Source organism: Ascaphus truei, chromosome 16 (genome assembly GCF_040206685.1).
Source record: "Ascaphus truei isolate aAscTru1 chromosome 16, aAscTru1.hap1, whole genome shotgun sequence".
NCBI classification, from domain to species: domain Eukaryota; kingdom Metazoa; phylum Chordata; class Amphibia; order Anura; family Ascaphidae; genus Ascaphus; species Ascaphus truei.
The window spans coordinates 6090728-6116617 of NC_134498.1; the positions used below are offsets into that span (position 1 = coordinate 6090728).

At 51.2% G+C, this 25890-nt stretch overlaps 1 long non-coding RNA gene across 2 annotated transcripts; it reads right to left on the bottom strand.

Moving 5' to 3' along the window:
- Positions 1 to 205: 205 nt before the first annotated feature.
- On the bottom strand, positions 206 to 25614 carry LOC142467266 (uncharacterized). Of its 2 annotated transcripts, XR_012788321.1 has the most exons (4): positions 25067 to 25593; positions 11631 to 11751; positions 10293 to 10432; positions 206 to 1311 (listed from the first exon to the last, which is right to left on the bottom strand). It is a non-coding gene; the product is annotated as an uncharacterized LOC142467266 (long non-coding RNA). The 2 variants fall into 2 exon arrangements; XR_012788320.1 differs by lacking the exon at positions 206 to 1311 and having other exon boundaries at positions 10013 to 10432; positions 25067 to 25614.
- Positions 25615 to 25890: the final 276 nt, after the last annotated feature.

Below are 25890 nucleotides of genomic sequence, written 5' to 3' on the forward strand. Positions count from 1 at the left end.
GGTGGGTGAAGGTGGTATTTGGCCCTGGGTGGGTGTTTAGGCCTTGCCAGGGGGTTGCGGGATGACTTAACCTCTTCTTTAACTTAGCGGTTAATACCGTTAAGGTAATGAAGGGGTTAACCCCTCCCGCTACCCCCCCACCCGGTAGGCCTAAACACCCATCCTTGGGGCCAATACCCCGTTCACCCACCCCCGCTACCCACAATAAACAAAAATACACATAACAGCCCCACTGGCTACCTCCTAGGTCCCTAATAAACCATTACAATATTCATAAAACCATTATTTTGTTTACACCCAGGATTATTACATGGGATTAGGGCTATGTTATTCAGTGAGGGGTTGTATGTTTGTATTCGTAGGGACAGGCAAGGCCGGAGCCAGATGGGGTTCTCCTGCCTCTGTCCTCCCTGTCTCCTGACCCTTCCTGTAGCCGGACAAAGAAGAAGAAGCAGGCACACGGTCTTACTCAAAGGAGGTTTAATATGCCATAAAGTCCAACGTTTCGGCAGTCAAGGTGAAGGCTACAAACACAAGAAACAGTCACAATATATACCACCCCCCTGATACTCACCCCTCCCCGCTCTGCCACATAACCAGGATGTTGACGCCCACCTGATGACGTCAGAGCTACCATATGGCGCCCCCTAGTGACGTCAGACGTCTAGGTCTAAATCCCTGGCAATACAGCATAGAGCTGTCTTGGAGGACTGCAGCCACAGCCACACCTCTCCCCAGACTGAACACTCCCCCATGATGACGTCAGCGTGACCCGGCAGTCAGGGGAGGGTAAGGGGGGGCGGGCGTGCACCAATCAAGACTGTACTCACAGGGCTGGACAAAGATGTATCCGTCGCCATGGGATCAGTGTCAGAGCAGGGAGGAGTGAGACACTCCTATAAATCACCCTGAAAGTGTAAATAAACCACACACCAAAATATTAATAAAGCTTATGTGCACAAAACTAATACAGCAAAATACTATTAAAACATGTGACTGTATACTGCAGATGACATCAGTATAATCCTGCAAAGTTACAGTGAAATGCCACATAAGAATATGCAGTACATCCATATTTAGAATATACTAGTGTGTATACCTAGGTCAGAAAAGGGTACACACAACAAGGGGGGGGGGGAAGGGGAAGGGAGGATGGGGAAGGGGGAGGGAAGGAGGGGAAGGGGGAGGGAGGGAGGGGAAGGGGGAGGGAGGGAGGGAGGGGAAAAAAAGAAGGGAAAAAAAACACACAAAAAGGATAATCTTCCCAATTGGTAAGTGCAGAGTCCATGGATGGTGCAAGATCAAATATGCCTGTAGAAAGACAAAAAATTACCTTCTATTAAGGAAGCATTTTAAATTCTGTTTCTCATTAAGAACCATACCGTTGCTGGTATTTAAAGCATGTATCCAGAATGCTTCACGTCTCAATAAGAAAGTCTCCCTATCTGGAGTGCCTTGTCTAGGTGCTACTGTCTCAATACCCATGATGCGTAAAGAGGCAGCATTATGATTGTGTTCCACACAGTGTTGCACAAGAATAGAGGGATCCGTACCTTTTCGAATTACACTTTTATGTTCAATGAACCTTGTTTTTAACATTCTTATGGTCTTACCCACATAAAGAAGACCACATGGACACTTTATTACGTACACTACATATTCAGATCTACATGTGATTCTATTTTTGATTTTTATGATCCTCCCGCTTTGGGGGTGACTGAATTGACTACCGGTAGTCAGACTGTTACAGACCGAGCAGCTCATGCATCTAAAGTTACCCGGTCTGCCACCCTCCAGAAAATGAGGAGTTCTGTAGTTACCCTCATTATCTGCATGTATCAGGCTATCGGCCAGATTTCTCCCTCTTTTTTTTTTTTTTTTTTTTTTTAAATATTTTTCCTTTATTGGTGTCATACATCACAGGGGTACATAATATCGACACTGGCTCACAGGCCAACTTGTAAGTACGGCGCAGTGCATGTACATGGTATAGAAAAGGTAAATGACACACAATAAACCCTTTTTCCTTCTTTCAATAGTGAAAAAGAGAGGGGGAGACGAAGGAAAGGTGGATAGTTGGGAACGACTTCAGGAAGAGAGGGGGGAGGGGGTTAGGGTTCGTCGGCCGTAGGGGGGGGGGGGGAGTAGCTGAGGGGTTTATGTGGGGGTTGATAGTCCTATCCAGGGTTCCCAGGTAGAGTAAAATTGTGGGGTTTTTTGCTTTAACATTGCCGTCAGTTTTTCCATGCTCATAATTCCGTCTATTCTTGTTATCACAGTTCTTCTGGAGGGGGCTTTAATTTTCTTCCATGCCGCCGCGACACAGCATCTCGCAGCTGTCAGAATTGCCGCCGCGAGTCTGGTCGCCGGGGCAGGGAGGTCGTCAATTGGTTTTCCCAGCACGTAGATCAGCGGGTCCAGGGGTATTTCTATATCCAGGGTCTCGGTCAGGAGGCCCTGGATCCGGGACCAGAATCTTTGGATCTCCGGACATGTCCACCAAATATGGGGCATGTCCCCCCTTTGACCACAACCTCTCCAGCATTCGTCTGAAGTGCCTGGGTAGATTTGGCTCAGTCTACTCGGGGTCAGGTACCAGTGGAATAATATTTTATAGATGTTTTCTTTTGTGACGGAACAAATTGAGGTTTTGGTGGCTGCTTCCCAGATATCCTCCCAATCCTCAAGGTCCAAGTTGGTGTTTAGGTCTTCATTCCATTTCTGCATATATAGGTGGTTAGGGGGGGGCTGAGATGCTTCGAGCGTTTTATAAATCTCTGATATGAGGCCCTTTTGGTATTCGCCTTTGAGGCAGAGGGTCTCGAATCTAGAACGCGGCGGGAACTTGAGAGTAGGGGATTGGGTTCTTAGGAAATGTCGGATCTGGAGGTATTGGAAAATGGGCAAGTTGGGGGACGCGAATGTGGTTCTTAATTCCGGGAGGGACATGGCCTCGTCTTTTTCCAGCAAATCCGCAACCACTCTGATGTTTAAGCCTTGAAATTGGCTGAATTGGGATCGGGCGCATCCGGGTGGGAAGTCCGGGTTCCCGAATAAGGGGGTCAGTTGAGAGGGGGTTGAAGCTAGGCCATATTTCCCTTTGGTTTTTAACCATGTCGACCTCGTGCATCTCATTGCCCCGAGACCAAGTCTCAGCGATTTCCTGTTTTTGAGAGCTGGGGACCACAGTAGGGTCGGGAGGGGGTTCGGGAAAGCGTGGTGTGTCTCGATCTCCAGCCAGCAATTGGTGGCGGGGGAACTGTTCCATACTACCGCCTGCCTCAGTTGGGCCGAAAGGTAGTATCGGAGTATGTCCGGGGCCCCCAGACCCCCTCTCGACCTCGAGGCTAATAGGACCGATCGTGGGACCCTGGCTCTACGTTGTTGCCATATAAATCTTAAGATATGGGCCTGAATATTCCTCAGTTCTGCTAGTGGGACAGGGACGGGGAGGGTCTGAAAGAAGTAGAGCAAGCGGGGTAGGATGTTCATTTTGGTGGATACTATCCTTCCGAACCAGGAGATCTGGTGGGATAGCCAGGTCTCAAGATCTTTTAAGATCTGGCGGAAGAGGGGGGGGTAGTTAATTTGATACAGCGAGTTATATGAACTTGCTATTTTGATTCCGAGGTATTTGATGTGGGAGGTGTTCCATTTATATTTAAATTTCTGTTGTAGGGCTGACCATACGGGGTTCGGGAGGGAGATGCTAAGCGCCTCTGACTTGTCAGTATTGACTTTATAGTCTGATAGTTGGCCAAATTCGTCAAGGAGTTTTTCTAAGTTAGGGAGGGAGGTGAGGGGGTCTGACAGAGTGAGAATTATGTCGTCGGCGAACAGGGATATTTTGTATTCCCTGTCTCCGATTGGGATACCTTTAATAGTGGGTTCAGTTTGAATTCGGGCGGCCAGGGGCTCTATGGATAGGGCGAATAGTAAAGGGGAGAGGGGGCAGCCTTGTCTGGTGCCGTTTTGTATTTTTATTGGGTTGGAGCGGCCTCCTGGAAGTTTTAGTAGGGCTGTTGGATTAGTATAGAGGGCCCGGACGCCGGCAAGAAATGGTCCGGAGAAGCCGAATTGGCGCATCGTTTGGTCTAGATAGGACCATCTGATGCGGTCAAAGGCCTTCTCCGCGTCGAGACTTAGTATCAGGGCCTGGGATTGTTTGAGGTGCACGTGGTCTATAATATCAATAATTTTGCGGGTGTTGTCAGAGGCCTGTCTTCCTGACACAAATCCCACCTGGTCTATATGAATTAGCCTTGGGAGAATAGGATTCAGCCTGTTTGCTAGGATTTTGCTGAAAAGTTTGAGGTCAGAGTTTAGGAGGGATATTGGGCGGTAGCTGCCGCATTGAAGGGGGTCTCTGCCCTCTTTATGAATAATAGCCAGATTGGCTGCCGACATAGTGTCTGGGATCTGTTGGTCTTGCATAAAGGAGTTGTACATTTCTAGGAGGTGGGGGGACAGGGGGCCTACAAATTTTTTATAGTACCCGTTGGAAAATCCGTCGGGACCGGGTGTTTTAGCTAATTTAAGTGAGGATATCACTTTTTTTAGTTCCTCTAGAGTTATTTTCTTGTTTAAGAACTCGAGTTCTTCCTGAGTGAGGGATGGGAGGTTGCATTTGGTTAGATAGTCGGATGTATTTTTGGCGATATCTTTTGGCATGCTAGTTGGGTGGAGATTGTAAAGATCTGTGTAGAACTCTGCGAATTCATTCGCGATGTCCTTCTCGTTATAGGAGACTAGGCCGCTTTTAGTCCTGATCTTTGTGATCTGGGACTTTGTCCTCAAGCCTCTTAATTTGGAGGCCAGAAGTTTGTCCGCTTTGTTGCCCCTATCGTAGAACCGCTGTTTGGTCCATTTCAGGGCTCTCTCTACCTCGTCAAGTTGTAGCACTTTTAGGTCGGATCTCGCTTTCTCGAGTGTTCTGAACACCTTTTTTGATAAGGATTGTTTGTGTGAGCGCTCTAGCGCTAGGATTTTATCCGTGAGTTCCTTCTGGGCTCTCTGTTTAAGTTTCCTCTTGTAGGAGGCTATTGATATAAGTTCCCCTCTGATGGTGGCTTTGTGGGCCTCCCACAGAGTTGCTGCTGAGGGCACTGAACCTTTGTTTATTTGGAAGAAGGAGATCAGTTTTTGTTTCACTGTTTTGACTACTAGTGGATCGTTGAGAAGCGAGTCGTCGAGTTTCCAATTGTATGTTAAGGACTTGACGAAAGGCAGAGAGAGGGTGAGTACGATAGGGGCATGGTCAGACCACGTTATTGGGCCTATTTCGGAGTGGGAGGATGCCTGGAGTACATTATTGGTGCCCAGAAAATAGTCGATCCTCGAGTAAGACTGATGGGGGGTTGAGTAGAAAGAGTAGTCTCGCTGACCCACGTGCTGGGCTCGCCAAATATCTGTCAGAGAGTACTCCCCGAGGATATCTTGAAATTTTTGGGCTTTTGTCTGTAGTTGGATGGAATATGGGGCAGTAGTTTGGCCTGATCTGTCATGGGCTGGGTTAAGTACCATATTTACGTCTCCGACTAGGAGAAGGGAAGAGAGCGTCGGTTGGTCGAGGGTGCTAAGGAGGTTCTGTAGGAATTGGGTTTGGTTGGCGTTTGGGGCGTAAATATTTAGGATGGCTAAGGGGGAGCCTGAGAGCGTACCTTGGAGGAGTATGTACCGTCCCTCGGGGTCTTTGGTTACCGTCGTCAGGGCAAATGGTATGTTGTTTTTAATCAGGACGGCCACCCCTCTTTTCTTGCTGGGGGAGGAAGCGAAGAACGCTTGGGGGTACACGTGTTTAAATGTGTTTGGCGGGTCTACATTGTTATAATGGGTTTCTTGGATACAAATTATATCCCCTTTAGTTTTTTTAAATTCTTGAAGGGCTAGTTTGCGTTTGCGAACCGAATTAAGGCCTTTGACATTCAGGGAAATAATTTTGATCGACGCCATCAGTGTGGAGGGGGGGTCTCGGGGATAAGCCCCTGTCCCTGAATTGTTCCCATGTCAGGGTTGGTTCGTGTGTCTGGTTGGGTATGTGGGGGGTAGTCTTTAGTGGTCCCACAAGGGGTGCTGGGTGGAGGTCGACGGGGGGAGGGTGGGGTGGTGGGGGAGAGGTGGGGGGGGGGAGGACACAGGAGGACAAGAAAGAGAATGGGCTGTCTTGGAGCCCGAAAAAGGTTCCTCTTGACATTTTGATGTCAAGGGGATGGGGTGTAAAAAAAAACCCCTGGGAGAACTTTCGGGGCGTCACTCACGGACCGTAGCCAGAAAGAAGGGTCCAGCACCCCCACCCCATTGCTTATGGGGGGGGGGGGTCCCTAGTAAGGAAGGGCACCTCTGGCTTATGGAGGCCTTACTCTCCTTTGGTTTGGGCCATAGATAATCTTTTACATCTTTAGTAAACATTGTTTTTTTTTCCTTTATGTTAAGTCCTTGTCTGTGTGTTCTTTGTGAGTTCCGGGGGGGGGTGGGGGGGGGAGGAGGGAGGAAGGGGGGTGGAGGGGGGGGAGGGGAGGGGGGGGGGACGGGGGGTGTTGGGGAGGGGGGAGGGGTGGGGGGGGGGTGGATGGGGGGGGGCAAGGGGGGGGTGAGGGAGGGGGGGAGAGGGGGGGGGGAGGGTTGGGGGGAGGGGTGGGGGAGGGGAGGGGTGGGGGGGGGGTAGGGGTGGGGGGGGTGAGGGAGGTAGGGGTGGGGGGGGGAGGGGGGGAGGGAGGTAGGGGTGGGGGGGGGAGGAGAGGGAGGGGGGGAGGGGGGGGGGTGGGGGGAGGGGGGGGGGGAGGGAGAGGGGGGGGAGGGGGTAGGGGGGAGGGGATAAGGGGGGGAGGGGTGGGGGGTGAGGGAGAGGGGGGGGAGGGGATGGGGGGGGGAGGGGATAGGGGGGGGGGTGGGGAGCATCTGGAAAGGTAGGGGGGGGGGAGGGGATGGGGGGGGGAGGGGATAGGGGGGGGGGGTGGGGAGCATCTGGAAAGGTAGGGGGGGGGAGGGGGGTATCTGGGAATAGGGTGGGGGCGGGATGGGGGGGGGCGTGCGGAGTACACATAGGTGGCATATAGGTTAAACCTTGCTCTCGGGGGGAGTCCCAGTCTATGGCTGAGGCTTCCCTTGTATTTTGCTATTGTCAAATTGCAACAATGGAACACCTTTAAACATTAGTTTATAACAGTGTAGGTTCCCCTGGAGGGGACAAGGGGGGGCTAGCATATAGTATACACATAGTTAGCAGGGGGTTAAAAACCTTGTTCTCGGGGGTAGTTCTCATCATAAGCCTAGGTTTCCCTTGCGATTTGCTGGTATCAACTGTTCATTGGGATGCGTTCAAACATTGGTATATAGCACTACAATTTAGCATAACATAGATCGTTACTTCTCTGGGGGGGGGGGGGAGGGGGGCATACTGGGGTAGGGGAGGGGGGGGAGGGGGAGCACATGGTATACCAGAGTTCAGTAAGGAATTTATACATTGCACTCAGACGGAATCACGTTCTTAGAGCGAGAGATCCCTTATATAGCTCCATTTTAAATTAGAACATCAATAGTTATTTATACATTGGCATATATCTATACATATTGGGTAAACATAGTCCGGATCTCTGATCTTGTGGGGGGGGGGGGGCAGGTCAGGGAGGGGGGGTGGGGGAAGCTGTCCGCGGCAGGGAGGGGGGTGGGGAGATCTTTTGGGGGGCAGTATAACTTGGTGTTTACTTTGACTAGTGGGGGGGAGGGTAGGAAGAGAAAAAATGGGGGGGGGGGAGGAGGGGGGACATCTGGCTTATTCGAGTGTTTGGGACTTGCCTCTGGAGGGGGCTTAGTTATGGTCTGGGGGGGTGTTTGGAGGTGAATAGCTGAGTTTTTTATAGTGTGTCAGCTGTTGTGAGGTGGGTTGAGGTATCCAGTGCCACACCGGCTCAGATCCGGGGTTGGGGGGAGGGGTAGGGGGAGGTGGCGGGGGGGGGAATGTATGGGGTGGAGAGGGGTGGGGATTGAGGGGGGGGCAGGGGGATTCAGGGGGGGGGGGGCATACACTTGCGGGTTCAATTGGGGGGCCCTATGGTTCTGGGGGTGAGCCCCGGTAGGGGTGCTCAGTTGATTCAAGGCCTTGGACATATGTAATTTTCGGATTGACAGCGAGGGGGGAGGGGTGGGGGGGTAGTTCGGGGGGAGCGCGGTAGGCTGGAGAAGTGGGGCTTTCTTTGGGGGATATCGGGGTACAGCATCTTTGCCATAGGGATGGGAGAGGGAAGAGGGGGGGGGGGGAGGATTTTTGTTCATACAACCTGCCACTTGCGGGAAGGGAGGGGGGGGTGGAGGTTGCTCCCGGGGGCGGATCGCGGGGTGCTGAGTCCGTATGTGGGGTCTCTGGGCCTGATGTCCTGGTGTGTGGGCTCCTTAGGTTGGGGATCTTGGGCATCTCTTGTCTATCGGGAGCGCCAACCGGGCATGCTTATGGGGGAGAGCAGCAGCAGGTCCGCGGCTCTGGTGTCTGTGTCTCTGATGGTGCAGCTCCGGAGCACGTGAGTGACACGATAGGGCCACGCCCGGAGAGGAGCAGCTTGGTTGCCGATTCCTCTCGTTGCTGTCCGAGACACCCCGAGCGGGGTCCTGGTTCCCCTCGGTCTCAGGTGGGGGCGGTGAAGGTAAGTGGGCATTTAACGTGTGTGGGGGGGGGGGAGGAGGGGAGGGTTAGGGGGGGGTTAGGGTGGGAGGAATATGGGGAGGTACTGGCAAGGGGAGGGGGGGGGTAGGGTTGGGGGGGGGAATAGGAGGGGGGGGGGTGGGGAATTGGGGGGGGAGGGAAGGGGAAGGTAATTTCGTGGGGTGTAGTCTAGGGGGACTCGGGTCCAGGGGAATATTTTGTTTATTACGGATTCTTATGCTGGGTGTATACTGTGGTCTTTAGGGCCTCTGGAACTGCGTGGGATGACTGCAGGGGCCGCGTGTGGTTTCCTTGGGCCTCACAGCTGGCTGGCTCATCGGGGTTCACCGGAGGCGTTGGCTCGCCAATCTTTCCGATGTGCGGGGGGCTTCTTGGAGGGTCGTCTCCAGCGTCTCTTCAGTGCTGGGGCGGTTGCTCTTCTGCGGTGGGAGAGGGATTCCTAACGCTTTCAGGAAGTTCTTGGCGTCTTCAGGGGTTGTTACTGTGTGGTGGCGGCCATTGCGCAGAACCACTAGTTTGAAGGGGAATCCCCAGCGGTACTTTACCCCCTGGTCCCTGAGGTAGGAGGTGAGTGGGCGCAGTGCGTTTCTTTTATTTATTGTCAATTGGGAGAGATCGTTATAGAGTTGAATTTGCACTCCATCCATAGTCACAGTCCTCACTTCTCTAGCCGCTGACATGATGCGGTCTTTAGCAGAGTATGCGTGCATTCTCAGCACCACATCTCTGTGACGGTTTGGGTCCGCTGATTTCTGGGCCAGGGCTCTGTGGGCGCGATCTGTATGTAGGTCATGTTCTGAGAGATCAGGGACGAGCTGCAGGAAGAGTCTGCGGAGGTATGGTTGGAGTTCTTCATGGGTGATGGATTCAGGAATATTTTTGAGGCGGATGTTCTGCCTCCGCTCTCTGTTCTCCATGTCTTCTAGTTTGTCTTGTATGTGTCGGATCGCCTCTCCGCATCTCAGTACTTCCTCGTGGGTCTCAGCCTGTTCGTTTGAGATTCCCTCCATCTTCACCTCCAGATCTTCCGTCCGCTCCGTCAGCGCTTCCACCTCTGCCCGGATGGTTTGGAGGGCCTTTTCCGTGTCCTCCTGCACTCCCCTCCTCATTTTGGTGATTAGAGCATCAAAAAAGTCTTTATTTAGGACGGGGGGGTCCGAGTCAGTCGGGCTGTGTCGGCCGCTGCGCGCCTCGTGCTCTGGGTCTTCTCCGGCGCCATCTTGCTCCTTGGGGCTGATCTCAACCTGGCGTTGCGCCGGAGGGAAGAACTTGGTGACGGGGCATTGGTTTTTTCTCTGCGGTTTCCCTGCCATCTCTCCGGTGCTTATTCCTGGTGTGGGGTCAATTTTCGGGGGTTTGGGATGTAGAATGAGCTTATTCTAGTGTATAGATTGGTGAGGGTGCCGGGAGCTCTCTCACTAGCAGACCATCGGCTGTGACGTCACCGGAAGTCTCCAGATTTCTCCCTCTTTTGAATGCCACCATTGGTGGTACACAGCAACTTTCAGATAATATATCATCATTTTGCAGAATATGCCAGTGTTTAAGAATGGTAGATTTAATAAAACCACCAGCTTGACTGTATATAGTGGTAAATACAACGCACGTCCTCCTTCTTATTTTTGGTAGCACTTACCTCTTTATCCAGTGCCCGGTCTAACACAGCAGGAGGATATACGCAGGAAGATATCCCCTAGCCAGGAATCTACCATGTAGTTCTCCAATAGCTGGTTCAATATGATCCTTCCTGCTCGTGATTTTGCAGACCTGGACTTTCTGTGAAAAAGGTAATGCATCAATAAGAAAAGGAGGATGATGGCTATCTGCCCTTAAAATTGCATTTCTGTCTGTATCCTTTCTAAAAAGATCAGTATGTAACTCCCCATTAGTCTGTGTAATGAGGACATCTAAAAAAGAGAGTTGCTGTGTACTCCATGTATTAGTGAGGAGGACCGGTGAATGGAGACCATTAAGATACTCAAAAAAAGATAACAGCTGATCCTCCGTACCTGTCCATATGAAAAACATCATCAATATATCTGTAATAGCTTTTAATATGCACTAAAAAGTCTGATTTGTAGATGTACTGCTCTTCGAAATGTGTCATGTATATGTTGGCGTAAGCAGGGGCCATATTACTGCCCATTGCTCTCCCCTTAATCTGCAGGAAGAAATCACTCTCAAATCTAAAATAATTTTTATAGAGAATGAAATGTAAAATGAGCATAATGTATTCAATTGGAACAGTATCACTATAATGGCGAATGAGGGTGGCCTTGATTATCTCAAGACCTTCAACATGGGGGATTATTGTATAAAGGCTAGACACATCTAAACTAACCAGAATATGATTAGTCCCATCACCAGGTGAGTTTTTTTAATTTGTCAAGGAAATCAAACGTGTCTTTGATGTATGAGTTGGCTGTCTGTGCTATAGGTTGTAGAAATGTGTCTACAAATTTTGCAAGGGGTTGATTTAATGAATTAATAGCAGCTATAATAGGCCGCCCCGGGGGATTGTTTAAATTCTTGTGTATTTTGGGCAAGGTATAGAAAATAGGGCATTTAGGATGCAACATAGTTAGAAACTCAGATTCAGGCTCTGTTATCCACTGGTTATTAACCCCCATTTGGATAATTTCCTTAATTTCTCTCGCATAGTTAAAGGTAGGGTCCCTATCCAATTTAATGTAGCAGTTAATGTCACTCAGTTGTCTGATGGTTTCAGCCTTATAATCTGAGTAATTCTGCACTACTAGGGCACCCCCCTTGTCCGCACGCTTAATAATAATCTCATTATTATTAGTCAACATTTATAATGCTTCCTTTTCCTGAACAGACATATTGTATGTAGCCCTATGTTTGTTTTTTTTGTACCTTGCAATGTCCCCCTTAACCAGTCGTATATATGTGCTGACTGATTGATTTTTAAATGGCGGGACAAAAGTGGATTTGAGCTTACACATTTTGGTACCTTGATAAGAAGCCGAATTATCTGTCCCTTGCTGGTCAGTGGCCAAATTAACTGTCCCTTGTTGTTCATAGGAGGATTACCTGTCCCTGGTTGGATATTGGAATGCACCGATTCTGTAGACCTGTTAGAAAAAAATGATTTAAGGTTTAATACACGTTCGAATTTAAATAGGTCAACCTCCAAATCAAAATCATTAAACAATGTAGTAGGTACATATGAGGGCCCCCTAGCTAAAACAGACATTTCACATTGATTAAGAGTGTAATCAGACAGATTAACAACCAAGGTGTCCATACTCATTTCTGCTCCGTTGTACGTAGGGGATAGGGTGATCTTCCCTTTCCCCTGGCCCCCGCGTCTAATTTTCCTTTTCCTTTCTCCTTGTCCTTGGATTGGCCTAAAAAAGGGGCCGGACTTTGGCCTCTCTGACGTTCTGTTGAGGAATGGGCTTCAGAGTCACTGGTGTGGACTTCTTGGACTCCCTGGGGTGCTCTCCCTCTTTGGTTCTTGCGTTGTTTGGGGTCTTGCTTCAGCCACGGGTATACTCTTCCATCTTTATAGTCATTAACAACTTTTTTGAATTTCAACTTCTTAAAGTGAATCAGATCACTTTTAATTTTTTTCCAGCTTGGTCTTAAGACTATCCAATGATTGTACAACGTCCGTACCAGGGCTAGACTGTTCAATGAGGATTTCCACTTTGAGTATATCCTTCCTTGTGTGGCTAAGTTTTTCCCCCACCTCCTCAATAACCAAAATATTCAAGTCCAAAGAGGCCCTATTAAAGCTGCAGTTCAGTCTTTTTTTAATTTTTTTAACTTCAATAGTTTCATGTGTGCAATCTCTAATTACCTAAAGAACTGTATAGCTGCAGGTCAATTCGTTCTCCATGTATTGATAGGCGAAATTTGGTGACATAATTAGTGAAGGGATCTGTTTTTCTTCTGCTTCTGTCTCTCAGTGGAAGCTCATGAATATTCATGAGCACTCCTGCATTGACATGTGCTAGAGGGAGGGCAGGGCTGACAAAGGGGTGTGCCAGGGCTTGTGACAGGACATGAAGGGGCAGTGCCTTAGCAAATGGCTGTTAAAATAGAATACAAGAAAATTGGTCTTTCAAAGTTGTTTTTTTAAAAACAGAAAATGCTAAAAGTATTTTTTCTTACTACAGAACTGATTTATTAAAAAAAACACACATGCAGGATATTGTCTGAACTGCAGCTTTAAAGCATTGTCCTGCATACAGATCAGAGGCGAAGAATGGATATGGATACCCGATGTGAAGCTGGAAATAAGACAGAGAACTGCTGAGAGGTTAAGGGAGTTACTCACCCAAACTCAGCGACGCTTCTGTGTCTCTGTGATAACTCCCCCAGGACATGCCTGGAAACCAGAGGTAACTCAATGTATTTTTGATAAATAGAAACTTGACCTCGGAGACTGTGAGACCCCCTCTCCTTCCCCCCCTTCCCTTGGCTTCCCAAACTCCACCATAACCAATACACAAATAACCACAAACACGAGGTCTGGCGGCCGCTGCTTTTTAGTAAAACTTCAATTAACCTAATTAGTGCCAACCCCCTGCCAGAGTGCTCGCTCATTGGGTAAAGGCCAAAGGTACCCGATCCAATGGCCCGTAACTCCCCCTCCTTTTTTTTCTTTTAAACACGTACAACCAACATATTTACCAGTATTCACAATAAAGGGCAGGGTGGGCGGGACTCCCATGGCAGGGCGTAGACTGACCCCGCGCCTCTGTCTAATTCTAACCTCCCTGGCCCTTCCCCCGGCTGTGTCACGTCACTGCCAGAGGGGGGGGGGAAGGCAGGGGGGACGTAGTCCACACTCACAGGTAAGGGAGAGCCTAGTCCCTCTGGTCATAGCGCCCGGTCACCGAGGGCTCAAGACTACTTTTCTGGGTTATTTTGAAACGAGCTACACTGGGGAATATTTAGGGGTCTCCCCAAACAAAGAGAGAACATTTAGGGGTCTCTCCAGAGACAGAGAACCCCACACACTTAGATCTGAGGTTTGTGCCCCTATTAGGCCTGGGCCTATTAGTAAGTTCAAGCTCGCTGAGGTGGGCTGAGCCGCGCTGAGCAGATGCACAAACCCCCTGCATCTGTCATCAGCGCGGCTATAGTTTCCCCCTCCGCATGCGTGCTCATGCGTGCAGAGGCTCAGAAACTTTGCCGAGACAGGCAAGTTTAAAATTTGCCGCTCGGGGAAGCGAAGAAGCGGTCACGTGACCGCTCCCATCCAATGGGAGCGGGGACTAGCCCCGCTTCCCGCTCCGCCTCCTGACACGCCTCCGCTCTGCCTCTGCTCGGCCTCCACCCCGCCCCCAGAGCGCGCTCACTGCCTCGCCTGCAAGGACAGAAAAAAACACCATTTTCTGCAGGCGAGGCAGAGCAGGAGCGCGGCTCAGCGTGGCTGAACCCTCTATGTCCCAGGCCTTACATGGGGGGGGGGAGAGAAATACATAGAAACAAAAATAAGGAGGGACAGAGATAAATAAAAGAGATAAGATTAAAGGGGGAGAGAGAGACTGACAGGAGAGGGAAAGGAAAGGCAGAGAGTAGGGAGACTTCTCACCCAAGGTGATGAAACAGCTGTGACACATGGACACCTTCTCTGGGAAACCTTCCACTACCTATGTGACATTACACCTCCACCGTAGGGGGTCCTGCGTCTGGGGAGTGTGTGTGTAAAGGATCCTGGGGAGGGACGTATAATGGAGTTCTGGGGAGGGGTGTATAACAGGGTACTGGGCCTGGTGAGGTGGGTATAACGGGTACTGGGCCTGGGGAGGGGTGTATAACAGGGTACTGGGCCTGGGGAGGGGTGTATAACAGGGTACTGGGCCTTGGGAGGGGTGTATAACAGGGTACTGGGCCTGGGGAGGGGTGTATAACAGTGTACTGGGCCTGGGGAGGGGTATATAAAAGGGTACTGGGCCTGGGGAGGGGTGTATAACAGGGTACTGGGCCTGGAGAGGGGTGTATAACAGGGTACTGGGCTTTGGAAGGGGTGTATAACAGGGTATTGGGCCTGGGGAGGGGTGAATAACTGGGTACTGGGCCTGGGGAGGTGGGTATAACGGGTATTTGCCCTGTGGAGGGCGGTATATCGTGGTATTGGGGAGGGGGTATAGGTGGCACAGGAGCTCTTGCGATACAGAGTATCACTGTCCCTGGTTACAAACACTTCATGTCTCCTGCAGGTCAGGACACGCACGAAGGTGGAGCCCTTCGTGCCACCAGACGACGAGGCGGGCTACGAGGCGGACGATGAGGCATACGACAAAGCGGGCGTCAAGTGGTGCGAAGAGGAGGGCTACAAGGCGGCCGATGAGGCAGACGACGAAGCGGATGTCAAGTCTGGCGACGAGGTGGGCCATGGCGAAGGAGAATACGAGAGGTGTGGACGGATCTGCTGCTTCACCTTTTTTAGGCGGAGAAGACCCCGGGAGCAGGTAGCAGAGGAGCCAGGGCGTAGATACAGGGGTTTTCTAGGGGCCCTGAGAAGTTGGTTTGACCGCAGGAGAGGCAGATAAGATCAGGAAGGCTGCGGGAGGGGCAGGTAATAGAGGGAGATAGGGATATTGGGCGTGAGAGAGAACAAGGAGCAGGGCCGGAGCACGGGTTTCATGCGCCCGAGGCGAAACTTAAACGGGGTGAATGGGATAGATATGCAGGGGGATGGGGGAGCAGGTGAGTTATACACAGGGGCACAAGGGCCCCATCACCCGCATCTCTATATACCGAGTGTTGCCCTGTGTATAACAACGCTGATCTGTGCTGCTCCATCTGATCTCACTGCGCAGTGATCCAGGGACCATCCGATCGCCATTTAATGGGGTCAGGAAGGAATTTTTTCCCCCCATTGCACAGCAGGGCTGACTGGCTGACCGGCTGACCTGCTCTATCGGTTGACCTGCTCTACTGGCTGACCGGCTGACCTGCTCTACTGGCTGACCAGCTGATCTGCTCGACCGGCTGACCTGCTCTACTGGCTGACCGGCTGACCTGCTCTACTGGCTGACTGGCTTCCCTTCTTTCAGCTAAATGACCTGAATTGTGGCCCCTGTATCTCCCAATTAAAGCTGCAGTTCAGACAATATCCTGCATGTGTTTTTTTTTTTATTAAATCAGTTCTGTAGTAAGAAAAAATACTTTTAGCATTTTCTGTTTTTAAAAAAACAACTTTGAAAGACCAATTTTCTTGTATTCTATTTTAACAGCCATTTGCTAAGGCACTGCCCCTTCATGTCCTGTCACAAGCCCTGGCACACCCCTTTGTCAGCCCGGCCCTCCTTCTAGCACATGTCAGTGCAGGAGTGCTCATGAATATTCAAATAAATAAAATCTCTTTTGTAAATACAAAGTCTTCAGATTGTAACTACGGCACTTCCTAAAACGCAGAAGAAAAACAGATCCCTTCACTAATAATGTCACCAAATTTCGCCTATCAATACATGGAGAACGAATTGACCTTCAGCTATACAGTTCTTTAGGTAATTAGAGATTGCCCACATGAAACTATTGAAGTAAAAAAAAAAAAAAATAAAAAAAAAAAGACTGAACTGCAGCTTTAAACGTATTCTTGTTTGACTCGTTCTATACAGACATTTTCTATATATTCATTGTGGGATTTGATAACATCTGTAAGATCTCTCAGAATATCACATTCTGTACGTTTGTGTTGAAGATTTTTCCATTCTCAATTTACTTAATATTAGTTTTTGGCATCAATTATTTATATCGAGTCCAAAATACCTTTATACAGAATGCTGTTCCCTTTAGCCCACAAATGCTGCTTCATTAAAGCCCATGGGTGGCACTTTATGCATTCTCAAACTTTTAGGCAACATCCCTAATTTCCAAAAGTGGGATTAAATCTGTACATATTTAAATGGTTAATTTTCTTACTCAGACTACTAAATCCCTCCCCAAATATATCCGTTTCACATAAAAGTGTGTGCGCTTCTCCTTCCGCCTAACTGGCACGTCGTCCTTACGGGCGCCCCTCCGTGTAACTCCACGCTGCCCTCCAGTGGCAAAAGAAATAAGATACATTTACTATACTCGTCTGGCAGCTGCTCCCGTATAAGGTGGGTAACTCTGTATTAGGGGTCTTGGTAGACTATATTTTATACTTATGTCGGATAGATGAGGAATTAATATTCCTAACGGGTTATTGTGAGAGGCCTTAGATCTTATCCTATATGCACGCAGCCCTCGCCTCTCTGACCTTGAACACATACTTCAATCTGATTTTTTGAGACTTGAAACTGGATTTCCTAAAACAAACTGATTTTAAACACTGACAAGACTGTAACAATGGTATTTGGGACCAGAGCTTAATTGCTAAAGCTGCCAATCACAGAGCTTCAGATAAAAACCAGCTCTAAAACCATCCTAGCCCCTGTTACTGGTTTTATATATCTGGGCATATAGTTCAACTCCCATTTAACAATTGGGTTGCACATTGATACCCTGACATCCAAATCCTATGCCAAACTAGGTGTACTTTATAGCAGGGGTGGGGAACCTTTTTTCTGCCAAGGGCCATTTGGATATTTATAACATCATTCGCGGGCCATACAAAATGATCAACTTAAAAATTAGCCTGCTATATTTGGTCAAACATTCAATTAACTGGAACTGCTTCTCTTTGGTGAGGCGTGTGATGTTAGCTGGTATTGATGATGTTGCTACTCGCAATTGGTTTTCCAGGTTTGGGTGACTGACTAACTGACTGACACTTGTGTGACTGACTGACTGACACTTGTGTGACTGACTGACTGACACTTGTGTGACTGACTGCCACTTGGGTGACTGACTGACTGACTGACACTTATGTGACTGACTGACTGACACTTGTGTGACTGACTGACTGCCACTTGGGTGACTGACTGACTGACTGACTGACACTTGGGTGACTGACTGCCACTTATGTGACTGACTGACTGCCACTTGGGTGACTGACTGACTGCCACTTGGGTGACTGAATGACTGCCACTTGGGTGACTGACTGACTGACACTTGGGTGGTGGGTGACTACTGTATGACTGATTGTGGGTTGGTGTCTGTATTCTCTCACACATTCACACACACAAATCGGAGCAGGGGGGGTGGGAAATCACACACTCTCAGACCCTCTCACTCATACACACTCTCTCACTCACTTTCAGACACTCTCTAAACAAGAATGACAATCAGCTGCAAGAAGTGGCCATTTGAGATGCATGAGGGACCGTCTGACAGCTTAGATCACACTGAGTTATTTTATGGGGCACAGATCATTGGGGGGGGGGGGGGGTATCTGCAAAAGTTAATCATACAACATGTATTGAAGTCAATGAGACCAATGATGCTGGGATTAGGCGTCAGGCCTGGTGGTGTCCCAGGGCCCTCCTGCCCTTCCCCTGTCAGGGCCCTGCATAGCTCCCTCTCCTCTTACACTGCGGCACTGCGGGGCAGGTGCTCTCCTCCGCAGCTGCTGCCCGGTGTGGGGAGGAGGAGAGACGGTGGTGAGGTGTTTCTCCCTCCGCAGACTCGTTCTTCTATCCCCCAAGCCTCTTATACCCCCTCCCCCCCATCCCCCAAGCCTCTTATACCCTGTCCCCCCCGGAGCGCTGCTTACCTGAGCCGCCCTGGTGATACTCAGGTCCTTCATCACCTCAGGCGGCTGCTGCCACACACAGATAGTGACACACACAGTGACAGTGACACACACAGTGACAGTGACACACACACAGTGACACACAGTGACACACACACAATAAGCCCACCTCTGCAAACACACTCAAAAATAAGGCCTTTCCCCCCTTGGGGTGGGTAAGGTGCCTGGGAGGGGCTATAAGGGGGCATGTGGGTTACCTGGGGCCCGTGGATGGGCTGCTGGAGCTGCATAGGTAGCCAGTGCAGATGAGACTAGCAGGGGCGGAGCCTAAAGGGAGGGACAGAGGGGCGGAGCCTAAAGGGAGGGACAGAGGGGCGGAGCCTAAAGGGAGGGACAGAGGGGCGGAGCCTAAAGGGAGGGACAGAGGGGCGGAGCCTAAGGAGCCCGGCATTACTGGAGGAGAGAAGGGAGGGGGGCAGTGCTGAGGGAAGGGGAGGCCCGGCATTACTGGAGGAGAGAAGGGAGGGGGGCAGTGCTGAGGGAAGGGGAGGGCCGGCATTACTGCAGGAGAGAAGGGAGGGGGGCAGTGCTGAGGGAAGGGGAGGGCCAGCATTACTGGAGGAGAGAAGGGAGGGGGGCAGTGCTGAGGGAAGGGGAGGGCCGGCATTACTGCAGGAGAGAAGGGAGGGGGGCAGTGCTGAGGGAAGGGGATGCCCGGCATTACTGGAGGAGAGAAGGGAGGGGGGCAGTGCTGAGGGAAGGGGAGGGCCGGCATTACTGCAGGAGAGAAGGGAGGGGGGCAGTGCTGAGGGAAGGGGAGGGCCGGCATTACTGGAGGAGAGAAGGGAGGGGGGCAGTGCTTAGGGAAGGGGAGGGCCGGCATTACTGGAGGAGAGAAGGGAGGGGGGCAGTGCTGAGGGAAGGGGAGGGCCGGCATTACTGGAGGAGAGAAGGGAGGGGGGCAGTGCTGAGGGAAGGGGAGGGCCGGCATTACTGGAGGAGAGAAGGGAGGGGGGCAGTGCTGAGGGAAGAGGAGGGCCGGCATTACTGGAGGAGAGAAGGGAGGGGGGCAGTGCTGAGGGAAGGGGAGGGCCGGCATTACTGGAGGAGAGAAGGGAGGGGGGCGGTGCTGAGGGAAGGGGAGGGCCGGCATTACTGGAGGAGAGAAGGGAGGGGGGCAGTGCTGAGGGAAGGGGAGGGCCGGCATTACTGGAGGAGAGAAGGGAGGGGGGCGGTGCTGAGGGAAGGGGAGGGCCGGCATTACTGGAGGAGAGAAGGGAGGGGGGCGGTGCTGAGGGAAGGGGAGGGCCGGCATTACTGGAGGAGAGAAGGGAGGGGGGCAGTGCTGAGGGAAGGGGAGGGCCGGCATTACTGGAGGAGAGAAGGGAGGGGGGCAGTGCTGAGGGAAGGGAAGGCCGGCATTACTGGAGGAGAGAAGGGAGGGGGGCAGTGCTGAGGGAAGGGGAGGGCCGGCATTACTGGAGGAGAGAAGGGAGGGGGGCAGTGCTGAGGGAAGGGAAGGCCGGCATTACTGGAGGAGAGAAGGGAGGGGGGCAGTGCTGAGGGAAGGGGAGGCCCGGCATTACTGGAGGAGAGAAGGGAGGGGGGCAGTACTGAGGGAAGGGGAGGGCCGGCATTACTGGAGGAGAGAAGGGAGGGGGGCAGTGCTGAGGGAAGGGGAGGGCCGGCATTACTGGAGGAGAGAAGGGAGGGGGACAGTGCTGAGGGAAGGGGAGGGCCAGCATTACTGGAGGAGGGAAGGGGAGGGCCGGCATTACTGGAGGAGAGAAGGGAGGGGGGCGGTGCTGAGGGAAGGGGAGGGCCGGCATTACTGGAGGAGAGAAGGGAGGGGGGCAGTGCTGAGGGAAGGGGAGGGCCGGCATTACTGGAGGAGAGAAGGGAGGGGGGCAGTGCTGAGGGAAGGGAAGGCCGGCATTACTGGAGGAGAGAAGGGAGGGGGGCAGTGCTGAGGGAAGGGGAGGGCCGGCATTACTGGAGGAGAGAAGGGAGGGGGGCAGTGCTGAGGGAAGGGAAGGCCGGCATTACTGGAGGAGAGAAGGGAGGGGGGCAGTGCTGAGGGAAGGGGAGGCCCGGCATTACTGGAGGAGAGAAGGGAGGGGGGCAGTGCTGAGGGAAGGGGAGGGCCGGCATTACTGGAGGAGAGAAGGGAGGGGGGCAGTGCTGAGGGAAGGGGAGGGCCGGCATTACTGGAGGAGAGAAGGGAGGGGGACAGTGCTGAGGGAAGGGGAGGGCCGGCATTACTGGAGGAGAGAAGGGAGGGGGACAGTGCTGAGGGAAGGGGAGGGCCGGCATTACTGGAGGAGAGAAGGGAGGGGGCAGTGCTGAGGGAAGGGGAGGCCCGGCATTACTGGAGGAGAGAAGGGAGGGGGGCAGTGCTGAGGGAAGGGGAGGGCCGGCATTACTGGAGGAGAGAAGGGGAGGGCCGGCATTACTGGAGGAGAGAAGGGAGGGGGGCAGTGCTGAGGGAAGGGGAGGGCCGGCATTACTGGAGGAGAGAAGGGAGGGGGGCAGTGCTGAGGGAAGGGGAGGGCCGGCATTACTGGAGGAGAGAAGGGAGGGGGGCAGTGCTGAGGGAAGGGGAGGGCCGGCATTACTGGAGGAGAGAAGGGAGGGGGGCAGTGCTGAGGGAAGGGGAGGGCCGGCATTACTGGAGGAGAGAAGGGAGGGGGGCAGTGCTGAGGGAAGGGGAGGGCCGGCATTACTGGAGGAGAGAAGGGAGGGGGCAGTGCTGAGGGAAGGGGAGGGCCGGCATTACTGGAGGAGAGAAGGGAGGGGGGCAGTGCTGAGGGAAGGGGAGGCCCGGCATTACTGGAGGAGAGAAGGGACCTTCAGCGCCTCCACCTGCGACGGCTCCCACCCGAGGGGGAGTGATCCTCGCAGGACAATATATATATATATATATATATATATATATATATATATATATATATATATATATATATATATATCACACAACAGCATATATATTACAACCAATAACTTTACTTGTGAGCATAGAACGAACTTGCATATAATAACAGGTGTCCCTCTCTAGAGGCGACACTACTACGGCGTCTCGCAGGAGGCAACCTCCTCCCACCGGGTGATCCCACCCCGTGATATCCAGTGACCATATCCTGCAGTTGACCATCCAGGCCCTCCAAGAAGATCTTCGAACTCAGAGGGACCTTAACCACCTTCTACATCAACGTGTCGTCCAAAGCCATCAATTCCAGATTGTCCACTTGTAGTGTATAATGGCATTGTCTAAAGAGCTCTGCATGATTTTTTTATTGGATAATGTGTATCTCAGAAGTTAACTTTTGGGTGGCAGGACAACAAATGTCCATGATATAAATGTCCAGCGTGAGACACTTGGAGAATTTGCAACCTTATATCCCATGCTTCGCTTGCATGCACGTAAATTCTTTGAATACAGTATATGTGAATGTCTATAACAACATTTGATTATATTGTTAAAAAAATAGAGGGAAAAATTACTCCTGTTCAGACTAATTTATCGATGGCAAGCATATTCGAATAAAACTCCCAGCAAAGTCAGGATCAATGTTCTACAATTACTGTACAAACATTTTCATTCGATAGTTTTGCAAGCTGTTGCTGATGCCAAATGTCGTTTTATTGCGATTGACGTCGGAGTATATGGGAAGCAAAGCGATGGTGGTGTGTTCAGAGCATCCTCACTGTTCAAGTTAATCGAACAAAAAAAACTTGTGTTTCCAGCTGACAAAACATTGCCATCAAGTAACCGGGACAAGATGCCTCATGTACTCGTAGCAGATGAGGCCTACCCGTTGCTGAAGTACCTCATGAAGCCGTATCCTAGAAAATCGTTATCAAAAGAGGCCGAAATTTACAACTACAGACTATCTAGGGCTCAACGTTGTGTTGAATGTGCATTCGGTATCATGTCAGGAAAATGGAGAATACTCTTAAAATCTATAGAAACATCTGTGCCAAATGCCAAACATATTGGGAAATGTGTCACTGTACTTCACAATGTGGTCATAGATTTAGAAGTGTCTGTTGATTCTTCTGTTATCGATTCTGAAGATGTAATTACTTTTTCCATTTTTTTTTCTACTGAGTGCGAATAGCTGTGCGAAACACCTACTGACATTACAGTGTTCATAGCCGCACGGCTATTCGCACTCAGTAGAAAATAAAATGGAAAAAATAAACATCCCTGCCAGGAATCAAACCCTGGTCCACTATGCTAACGGCCTGCAGCATAACCACTGAGCTATAAGACTTTCTGATTGTTTTCTAGTGAATAAAGGCATAGAAACCTACTGACATTACAGTGTTCATAGCCGCACGGCTATTCGCACTCAGTAGAAAGAAAAATGGAAAAAAATAAACATCCCTGCCAGGAATCGAACCCTGGTCCACAACGCTAATGGCCTGCAGCATAACCACTGAGCTATAAGACTTTCTGATTGTTTTCTAGTGAATAAAGGCATAGAAACCTGTTCATAAAAGCTCGGCTATTCGCACTCAGTTAAGTTCTACTGAGTGCGAATAGCCGTGTGGCTATTTGCACTCAACTGTGAATAGCCGTGCGGCTATTTGCACTCAACTCTGAATATCCACTGACCATTCTCATTCCACCCTTCCCCGTCTCTCTCCCCCCCCCCTGTACCTGTGTGTGTGTGTCTCTCTCTGTCTCTCCCCATACTGTGCCTGTGTGTGTGTGTGTCTCTCTCCCCCCCTCCCCCCTGTACCTGTGTGTGTGTCTCTCTCTGTGTCTCTCCCCATGCTGTGCCTGTGTGTGTCTCTCTCTCTGCCTCTCCTCATGCTGTGCCTGTGTGTGTCTCTCTCTGTGTCTCTCCCCATACTGTGCCTGTGTTTGTCTCTCTCTGTGTCTCTCCCCATGCTGTGCCTGTGTGTGTCTCTCTCTGTGTATCTCCCCATGCTGTGCCTGTGTGTGTCTCTCTCTGTGTCTCTCCCCATGCTGTACCTGTGTGTGTGTGTCTCTCTCTGCCTTTCCTCATACTGTGCCTGTGTGTGTGTGTGTCTCTCTCTGTGTCTCTCCCCATGCTGTGCCTGTGTGTGTGTGTCTCTCCCCATGCTGTGCCTGTGTGTGTGTCTCTCTCTGTGTCTCTCCCCATGCTGTACCTGTGTGTGTGTCTCTCTCTGCCTTTCCTCATACTGTGCCTGTGTGTGTCTCTCTCTGTGTCTCTCCCCATGCTGTGCCTGTGTGTGTCTCTCTCTGTGTCTCTCCCCATGCTGTGCCTGTGTGTGTGTCTCTCTCTGTGTCTCTCCCCATGCTGTGCCTGTGTGTGTGTCTCTCCCCATGCTGTGCCTGTGTGTGTGTCTCTCCCCATGCTGTGCCTGTGTGTGTGTCTCTCCCCATGCTGTGCCTGTGTGTGTGTGTCTCTCCCCATGCTGTACCTGTGTGTGTGTGTCTCTCCCCATGCTGTACCTGTGTGTGTGTGTCTCTCTCTGTGTCTCTCCCCATGCTGTACCTGTGTGTGTGTGTGTGTGTGTGTGTGTGTCTCTCTCTGCCTTTCCTCATACTGTGCCTGTGTGTGTGTGTGTCTCTCCCCATGCTGTGCCTGTGTGTGTGTGTCTCTCCCCATGCTGTGCCTGTGTGTGTGTCTCTCCCCATGCTGTGCCTGTGTGTGTGTGTCTCTCCCCATGCTGTACCTGTGTGTGTGTGTCTCTCCCCATGCTGTACCTGTGTGTGTGTGTGTGTGTGTGTCTCTCTCTGTGTCTCTCCCCATGCTGTACCTGTGTGTGTGTGTGTGTGTGTCTCTCTCTGCCTTTCCTCATACTGTGCCTGTGTGTGTGTGTGTCTCTCCCCATGCTGTACCTGTGTGTGTGTGTCTCTCTCTGCCTTTCCTCATACTGTGCCTGTGTGTGTGTGTGTGTGTGTGTGTGTGTCTCTCTCTGCCTTTCCTCATACTGTGCCTGTGTGTGTGTCTCTCTCTGCCTTTCCTCATACTGTGCCTGTGTGTGTGTGTCTCTCTCTGTGTCTCTCCCCATGCTGTGCCTGTGTGTGTGTCTCTCTCTGTGTATCTCCCCATGCTGTGCCTGTGTGTGTCTCTCTCTGTGTCTCTCCCCATGCTGTGCCTGTGTGTGTGTCTCTCCCCATGCTGTGCCTGTGTGTGTGTCTCTCCCCATGCTGTGCCTGTGTGTGTCTCTCCCCATGCTGTGCCTGTGTGTGTGTGTCTCTCCCCATGCTGTGCCTGTGTGTGTGTGTCTCTCCCCATGCTGTGCCTGTGTGTGTGTGTCTCTCCCCATGCTGTACCTGTGTGTGTGTCTCTCTCTCTGTGTCTCTCCCCATGCTGTACCTGTGTGTGTGTCTCTCTCTCTGTGTCTCTCCCCATGCTGTACCTGTGTGTGTGTCTCTCTCTCTGTGTCTCTCCCCATGCTGTACCTGTGTGTGTGTCTCTCTCTGCCTTTCCTCATACTGTACCTGTGTGTGTGTGTCTCTCCCCATGCTGTACCTGTGTGTGTGTGTGTCTCTCTCTCTGTGTCTCTCCCCATGCTGTACCTGTGTGTGTGTGTGTCTCTCTCTGCCTTTCCTCATACTGTGCCTGTGTGTGTGTGTGTCTCTCTCTGCCTTTCCTCATACTGTGCCTGTGTGTGTGTGTGTGTGTGTCTCTCTCTGCCTTTCCTCATACTGTGCCTGTGTGTGTGTGTGTGTGTGTCTCTCTCTGCCTTTCCTCATACTGTGCCTGTGTGTGTGTGTGTCTCTCTCTGCCTTTCCTCATACTGTGCCTGTGCCTCTCTCTCCCCCCCCATTGTGTGAGTGTGTTTGTGTCCCCCATTCTGGACCATACCTGCATGGGTGGGGGAAGCCATATTGAGCCCTGGCAGCAGACACCCCGGAAGTTCTCACTGACACTTCCGGGTCTCACTGCTAGGCTCCGCAGTTTAGTCCCGGCCCTGCTCTCCTCCATGCATTGTCTGCTCTCTGCTGCCCCCCCTGATCTGATGGTCAAAAGCGGAACAACCACAAAAAACGGAACATTTTACAGCATGCAGGGCAGCCGGGCAGAGACTAAAACACCGGGACAGAGGTTAAAAAAACGGGACAGAGGTTAAAAAAACGGGACAGAGGTTAAAAAAACGGGACAGAGGTTAAAAAAACGGGACAGAGGTTAAAAAAACGGGACTGTCCCGGCTAAACCGGGACACCATGTCACCCTAATTATGGGCGTCCCTGCAGCACAGCAACCTACTGTGACTCAGGGGTTTCTCCTAAGGGCCTGCGGGGTAAAGCTAGCCTATGCAGGCGGGTCACAGACCCCTGCACGCATACACCCTCCTCCTTTACCTTCCAGAACCCCTCTCTAGCGTGACCTCTCCCCCACGCTTCCCTTTCCTGTCCCTGTCATCCTAGCCTTCTGATTGGTTCTTCACATCAGGTGACTGCCCAGGATCTCATGGGAATTGTAGTTTCTCCACGGAGCCTCTCTGCCTAATCTGCACAGACACACAGCTCAGCTATTGCATCACACTGTCTGTCTCACTCTGCTAGGGCACACTGCAACACTGTTGCAAACACTCCACAAGCTTCTCACTGAACAGAGGCAGCACAACAGGACACACACTGAACACACATATGAGGTTCCTACCACATCCTTACATTTTATATATCTTT